The following is an 8,393-nucleotide window of genomic DNA, read 5'->3' as shown; positions in this document are numbered from 1 at the left end:
CTAGAGCCCGTGAGCCACAACTACTGAGCCCGTGTGTCACAACTACTGAAGCCCACGTGCCTACAGCCCATGCTCCACAACAAGAGAAGCCACCACAGTGAGAAGCCGGCGCACTGCAACAAAGACACAACGCAGCCAAAAATAAATAAATTAATAATAATTAAAAAAAAAAAACAGTCACCTAGATGTCTGATTGAAACAGAGTTCCTTTCAGCTTTCAATCCCAGCTCTTCTCTGAAGCCTCCCCTCATTCACCCTGGCAGCATGGGACCACGCTGCATCTCTTTAACACCTTATATTTATCGGTTCCATTCAGATTTGATGCTTGAAAAGTTTTGTATATTTTATGTCTATCTTCCATTAAACTTGGTTCCTCTAAGGCAGGAACAATAATCTCTTTCATAAATTGAGACCATTACAAAAACAGAATTATGTTCCCTTTCCTCTCAATCAGGGGAATTTGAAGTAGGATTGATGAAATCCTAGAAATCATAAGCAAAACTGTCATTTCTGCATTTTTATGGCCAGAGGGTCCTGTGTTTTCATTAGATTCTTGAAGATATCACAGAGCCCAACCATGTTAAGAATCTCTGCTTTGAATCCATGTGCTTTCACCCAGCTCTGTGGTACAAGGCACCCTGCCCCTGGGGCAATCTGTCTGTGGTCCCTGCAAAGATGATAAACCCACATCAAAGACACTTACTCTTCTGCATGTCAGTAGACTCTACCGCCATCTCTTCCTCCACAACGATGTCACTATCGCCATCTTCAAGATTCATTTCCGTCTCATCTAGAACACTGTCTTCTTCCTCTTCCTCCTCCTCATCTTCCTTGGAAACATCCTTTAATGTGGCAAGTAGTCTGTTGTAACCAGAAACTTGTTCTGGTTCACTCTGTGCTTCACTTTCAGAACTGGAAGTATCTATAAACTCTCTGACTAAAAGGAAAATGGGGATTTTAAAAACAAAAATTATATTGTTCTTGTTGCTACCCCACGACTATCATCAGGCCCACAGTGGAACGAAGTTCAGACTTTTCTAAATAAAAACTAGCTTTTCTGCAAATATGCAACCCTATCTATTCAACCAAACCTAGCACCAAATTTGTTTAAAACAGCTAATCTAGCTATGATTCTAGAAGCGCTTCCTCTTCTTTGAACTGCTAATGTTCCACATGGGAAGACAGCAAACTAAACACAGGGAGCTTTAGGTTATAAGGCGATCTAACCTATGTGTCAGACATCTGGCACCTTTAAAGGAGCAACAGGAAAACTTACAACAAAAAAGTGTACTTTATTTCTGAGTCTGTGGTAATGAAATAAGACCTTTGATGATTTTGCACTCTATTTTATGTTAAGCAGACATGACATTCCCTCTTAGGAGTCACCAAGAGCCCTCTGGTAAGCCTCCTTACCAGGTTCTAACAGGCTAATCTCTCAGGACAGTTTCATACTCTACACTATATTAGTTATCACAATGGCATTTTAACAGACATCTGCACTTAAAACTAAGCAATATTACTAAAATATAGCTTACGTCTAAAATCAAAAAGAGTGGAAACGTAGCCAAACTTTACTACCATATATAATCTTAAAAGTAACAGCCCAGAATCTACTATCATAAAGAAGGTATAAAGCATTACCAGTTGACAAGTCTGTGCTTTTGCTTCCTTTCTGGAAACCCTGAGAAGAAACAGGCAATGTTAAACTTTAACTACTAGTATGTAGCAATTAGGAAAAGTCTAATGATACAACTTTAAATGAACATGGCAGACTATACCGCTATAAATACATTAATTACATCTATTGTCAAGTAAAAACTCCATATGCATTTGGACAGGTTTTGGAAGGATATGCCAAATAGATAATAAGAGACGAATGAAAAAGTCTAACAAGACCACATGACAAATACTACAGTCACACAGTAACAGGCTCGCATCCAAAAGATGGGAAATTTGGGCAAATAAAAGCCCTCGGGGTTCACCTTTTCTAGCAAATTTCTTAAGTAGACTATCCCTCTAACTGTTGAGAAAGCAGCCCAAAGGGGTGGGATGAGCACTAAGATCATAACTGAGAGTCTGGACACTTCTAGAGGAACCCACAACTACCCAAACATTAGTTTCCTCATGGTCATTGAATAGACAGGTGATGTCGAGGGTCCCAAGCAATTCTTTTTTTATTTTCTTTTAACTTATTTAATTTATTTATTTTTGCCTGCTATGGGTCTTCGTTGCTGCGCCCGGGCTTTCTCTAGTTGCGGCGAGAGGTGGCTTCTCTTGTTGCGGAGCAGGGGCTCTAGGCTCGCGGGCATCAGTAGTTGCACCACCCTGGCTCAGTAGTTGTGGCTCGCGGGCTCTAGAGTGCAGGCTCAATAGTTGTGGCGCACGGGCTTACTTGCACCGCGGCATGTGGGATCTTCCCGGACCAGGGCTCGAACCCCTGTCCCCTCCGTTGCCAGGCGGATTCTTAACCACTGCGCCACCAGGGAAGCCCCCAAGCAATTCTTTAAAAACATAGAAAACGAACACAAGCTTATAAAATCTCTGCCCAGTCGTCACACAGGAGGCGTGCCGTCTCGCATAAAACTACAGGCTCAACAAAGGGTAGGAAGACCGGTGAAGAATCCCATCTCAGGCGGGAAGCCGCCAGGATCCCCGGGCGAGCTAGGCCGGCGCTGGGGCAGCGTGGGACGCGGCGGGAGCTGCCCTGTCACTACCCCCGGGGCACCGGCGGACCAAACGCGGGGACACGCGGGCTCCCACCGGGAAAGGACGCCGGCAGCGCCGGGCCCAGCCTTGCCTCTCCATACCTGTCATAGAAGGGATGCTCCTCGCCGAAATCCCTTAGATGCTTCTTCTGCTTTTTAGTTAGGGAGTTGAGCAGCTGGCTCTGGCGCCGGCTCCGGCTCCCGCGTTTGCCCACGGGGAAGACGTCAAGTCACCCAACCTCCAAGAATCGCGTTTTTCACCTGGAAGTAGTCTCCTCAACCCACTCACGCGGGATTGCCAACGGCGCTTTACGGCGGAAGCAGGGTGCCATAAAGCAGACCCGCTTTACGTCGCGCTTGTACGACAGGCGTTAGAACTTCCTGTTTCCCATTCCGCCCCCTAGCGAGGCTCTTTGGAAGCACTGCACGCATGCGCAGCTTTTCTCTGAGCCCCGTAAGGCAGGCAGGCAGGGAGGCTTCGGGCTTCCCCAGGTGGGTAAATGGGTGGGTGTACTTTGTGCGTCTGTTTTGGCTGTGAGAATCAGCCTGCATAAACGTGTAGTAACTGAGATGGTTGAATGCAGTGCCTTTCTATTATGCCATAATACAAATACCAACTAACATTTAAGGCTGCCGGTGCATCTCCATTCATCCTCACAACAGTAAACAAAAAGGCCTTGTTAATAAGCCCGATATTGGAGATGAGAAAGCTGATGCTTACAGAAGGTTACATACACACTAGCAAGAGAGGAGATGGAAACCTAATTCCCTCTGATGCGACCACAGGCTCTTCCCACTAGGATCTGCCACATGCGTGTGCTACGTGAAGAATGAGGACGCAAGGCTGAGATTCCCGCCCTTACCCCACCCCCTCATTGCCTGAAAGTATCGCAAGGGCCCTTGGTAACACATCTGTTCTGGCATTTTTCATGTTATAAAAGCAAAAACACATCCAGAGAGGTGAAGTGACTTTCCTAAATCACCCGGAGAGTCGATGTTAGAGAAAGCAGTAAAACTCAATAAAGTGTCTCAAAACTGAATTGGGGCAAATTGGGATGGAAAACTTTTAAAGGGTAAGTAACTTTTCTATATCTGGGTCGTGGTGGTGGTTACACCTGGTATACAATTACCAAAATTAATCAAACTGTACCTTTGAAATTGGTACATTTTAATGCAAGTAAATAATAATCTCAATAAACAAAGAGGTAAAAACAGCGCAACTGGACTTAATACTCTAGAGACAGGCAGAGTGTGCAGGGATACTTAAAAACCACAGGATAGGGCTTCCCGGGTGGCGCAGTGGTTGAGAGTCCGCCTGCCGATGCGGGGGACACGGGTTCGTGCCCCGGTCTGGGAAGATCCCACATGCCGCGGAGTGGCTAAGCCCGTGAGCCACGGCCGCTGAGCCTGCGCCTCCAGAGCCTGGGCTCCGCAACGGGAGAGGCCACAACAGTGAGAGGCCCGCGTACCGCAAAAACAAAAAAAAAGAAGAAGAAGAAGAAGAAAAGAAGAGCTTAGAAGCTTTCCTTCAAATGCGCCCCTGCTATGATACCCTGAGCCATTTGAGATAAAACCTCAAGGTACACAGAAGACTTTGGGGACCAGTCTGATTCTTCCTTCTCCTATTACAGAGAAAGAGGAAAACATCCTTTTCTTTCCAAACATCCATCATCTCTCCCCCTCTCTACCTCCTGAAAGAGCTCCATTCCACATTCCACACTGTTTATTCTAGGCAGTAGGCTGGGAATACGGAACAAAACTCTTTGCATGCTATATTCTATGTCCTGTCTCCTAGAAAGTTGTACTTTCTGTTGTCTTTAAGTTGGTCCATTGGATATCAGAGGTGAATTTATAAAACTATACTTCCCTTTCCACTTACTTAGTTTTGTTTTGTTTTGTTTTGTTTACCTGTAGTTGATTGACAATGTTGTGTTTCAGGTGTACAGCCAAGTGATTCAGATATATATATTTCTTTTTCAGATCCTTTTCCATTATAGGTTATTACAAGGCATTGAATATGGTTGCCTGTGCTCTACAGTAGGACCTTGTAGTTTATCTACTTTATATATAGTATACACTTACTTTGTGTGATCCAGGCTGGTCAGACCACATGATTATTTTCACTTTTGATATAATTTTTTCAGGTCCAACCTCAAATCTTTGATAAGAAGATATTTTAAAAGAAGTTTAGCATCTGCATGCTCTAAATCCAACAGTAGTTATTAGAGATATGGTTTTGCACTAGGTATTCCTCTCTTTTTTGTTCTTGGCCAACCAATTGAAAATTAGCTTTTATTTTCTGGTTGGTTTGCTAGATGTTTATGACTATAATAAAAGTCTTAAATTTTGTCTCATATCTTAAAACACAATCTGAATTAGCAATGGATATTGTGCTATACATAGGGGCTGTGATATAAATATAGTTTCTAACTTCAAAAACATATAACCTAGCAGGGAACACAGACACATATGCAGCAATTATGGCAACTGCATTTGTTTACTAAGTGAAATAGTACTGAGATGGATAAAGTGCTAGCAAGCCTTGAACAGCCAAATCAGCTTCAAAAATAGATGTGCAGTTCTTTAAAAATATTTTTAACATTTTTCCAGCTACATGTAGAATATAACAGCATAAAAACGGTATGGATTTTATTTTAAGTAATTAAGCATTTTGACATCGTCATAATGAAATTAAATCCAGAAGGAGGTTTCTCTCCATGATCTCTTGAAATGGTCCTTGATCATCCACAATATTTCCCATCATCACAAAGGTGATACCAAGGGCAGGGAACTCCAACATTATTAAAGTTTCATAAAGCAAAGTCAATTTTAAGAATATAATGTCCCCAAACTGATAAAGGTCTTGACAGATAATTTCAAGGGAAGCATAAATTATTTTCTGTTTGTCAGAGGGCAAAAATATTTAAATTGAGTTAATGAATGGTAGAGTTTTTGAGTGGAGAGTGTCCTTAAAATATTATGTAGATCTGTACTGTCAACAGATGCTAGCTATGTGGCATTATTTATATGTAAACAAATTTAAAAATAAGATTAAAAATTCAGTTCCTCAGTTGCATTTGCCATATTTCAAAGATGTTTATGAGCTCCATGTAGCTATTGAATACTGCTTTGCATAGTACAGATATAGAATATTTTCATTATCACCAAAAATTCTATTGAGCAATACTACAATTCTATTGAGCGATACTAAAATTATACCCAGATATTCACAGAGAAGGCAACCAAGTCTCAAGGAAATAATATAACTTCCCCAATGTCACACAGCTAAAGAGAAACAAAATGACACAAAGGAAATAGTAACAGAGGCATTAAAGAAACCCAGTAAGTTTCTGGAGCAGTCAAAGTAGGGTTGAAAAGTGCATACTTAGCTGTTAGCAAGGTTGAAGCTCTTGATGGTTGGTAAGATCTACCTGCCTGAATTTGGACATTAGCATTTTATGCAATGAATTAAAAGCAAAAAATCCTTTCAACGTGTGGCTGCCAGCTCCATATTTTTAGCCACTGCCATGCTTCCAGATTATGTTTATCACTTTCATATACAGGGCACCACTGTGAAATGTGATGGTTTATCTGACCCCAGAGAAATCAAGAAATCTTGTGGGGGCTATGGCTATATTTGAAAAGGTTGATTTTTAAATGCGTCATGCAGACTGGCCCTGTTTTAAAAGGGATTCCTGCCATCAATAATCAAAATGTAAACTCTTCTCACCTTGCAAAAGTCAAAGATAGTCCCTGCATCTTTATTATTTCCTTGAAATCCAAATATTATTTTTCCATTCTCTAACTTGTTTTCCTCACAGTGTGATCAACTATTGCCAAGGAAAGAAAGGTTAGATTTATCAATCAAAGTTTGCTAAAGGCCCCCTAGGTAATTGAACGCTCAGGAGAAACAATCCTCATGTATTCTTTTTCTGTTGTTTCAGTAGCTTTGTTTCAGTATGTTTTGTTCTGTAGCAGAGGTTCTGTGACGCGCTTATCTTCCTCAGAGGTCCAGAAAGCCTGCGAGTCTGTGGGTAAAGAAGGGTAAGGAGAGAGAGGGAAGGAGGATAGAGAGCGGCTCAGGGCTGAGATAAGGACAGTGGTCTACAGCCTCCTGGGCGTGAGGCTGGGGTGCACAGACACCCACGACTAATCTAGACAGAAACTGAGGAATCAAGGGGACGACCACTGTGAAGTCATGTGGTCACCTCTCCCTCTAGAAATAAACATTGCCCTCAGTAAGTCTCCTCCCGCCCCAGAAGAGCATTAGGAAGGTCTGGAGAGGGGGATTATTGGCAGAAATGGAAAAATCAGGTTGAAGGGATTAGCCTGGAGCAGAGAGACCAAGAACCCCAAGCCAGTAGGTGGAAGGCAGACTTTTCATGGAAGTCTCCAAGCCCAAGTCAAGTTCTGGGACCACCAAGTACAAGTCAAAGAGTGCTCATTTAGCCCCTTTGGGCCCCCATGGGAGTGGAGGAAGACTGGAAAGAGAGGGAGAATTGAAGGTACAGTATTTACTATGGGATTTAACTCCTGAAAGGCCTCCCAGTAGCTTCAGATCTGCTCAAGAATCCTTCATGTCCTGCTGGTTTGCAGTGAGTGGCTCACAGCTTCAAGGCCTCCTCTGCCAGATGGAGAACTATTTCAGACATCCTGCCTCTATTTTGTACTGTAGCAATGCAGACAGGAAACCTGACCCCATGTTCAGGTTCTAAAGAGAAATTCTAAGTACCTGAAGGACTGAGGAACATGGTGGCTTTTATTTAAGATGGGGAGCTAGAGAGCACATACCTAGACTTGGGCCTGCAGCAGCACCAGATTGCACCAAGAGTTCCCTTTAGTTTCTCTCGCATCTCTGTTTCTCCTTTTCTCTCTGCTGGATTAGCCACGGGGACTCCAAGTTCTTCATTGTGTGGTCCTGGTACCCAGATTCTCCTGGGAATTATAAAGCTATTCACCTTCTACACCGAGCACTTCTTATTTTTTCCCCAGCAACGTTAAGTCATCCTTAAGAGGAGTCAGGTGCTAGCTCTTAAATATATTTTAGTCATCCCTTTGTACATTTAGTGCTCTTTCTTGGAGACTGCTCCTGACGTGGCGTTCACCGTGCTCTCAGCTGGCCTCCTGAAGTTCTGCCCTGCCTTCCCCACCAGGTACAGTCCAGGAGCTGCCTACCTCAGGGTGATAGGTGATCTTCTAGTTGCTTTACTCCTGTCCCTTTTACATTTAGAGAATATAATTTGAATACATAAACTTCTCTGTGACCACAGCTTTATTTGTAACCCACAGGTTTTGTTATGGCATATTTTCATTATCATTCAATTAATAAAATTCTAATTCCCATTGCGACTTTATCTTTGACCTACATAATGATCAGAAGTATGTTTTTAATATCCAACTATTTGGTAAAATATTGGTTATATATTTTTAACTTTCTTGCTTATTCGGAGTCTTGTTTTATAATCGGAATATAGTCAATTTTATAAATGTGCCATGTGCACCTAAAAATTTCTGCGTAATGTATATATTCCATCATTGTTGGTGCAGTGTTTTATGTAAACTTAGGCCAAAGTTATTAATGAGGTTATTCAGATCTTCTCTAATCTGCTGATTTGTTGCTGTGGTTCTATGTTACTGATCTAGGTAATTTAGATTTTTCTATTTCTACTTAGTTTTTTGGAATTTCCT

At 42.3% G+C, this 8,393-nt stretch overlaps 1 long non-coding RNA gene across 1 annotated transcript; it reads right to left on the bottom strand.

Moving 5' to 3' along the window:
- Nucleotides 1-578: 578 nt before the first annotated feature.
- Nucleotides 579-3,117, bottom strand: LOC309797342. Its single transcript, XR_014292597.1, has 4 exons — nt 2,808-3,117; nt 2,213-2,501; nt 1,642-1,681; nt 579-937 (listed from the first exon to the last, which is right to left on the bottom strand). It is a non-coding gene; the product is annotated as an uncharacterized lncRNA (long non-coding RNA).
- Nucleotides 3,118-8,393: the final 5,276 nt, after the last annotated feature.

Source organism: Mesoplodon mirus (assembly GCF_964341445.2).
Source record: "Mesoplodon mirus genome assembly, contig: HAP1_SCAFFOLD_317, whole genome shotgun sequence".
Lineage (NCBI taxonomy): Eukaryota > Metazoa > Chordata > Mammalia > Artiodactyla > Ziphiidae > Mesoplodon > Mesoplodon mirus.
This window is presented reverse-complemented; position numbering and strand designations above follow the sequence as displayed.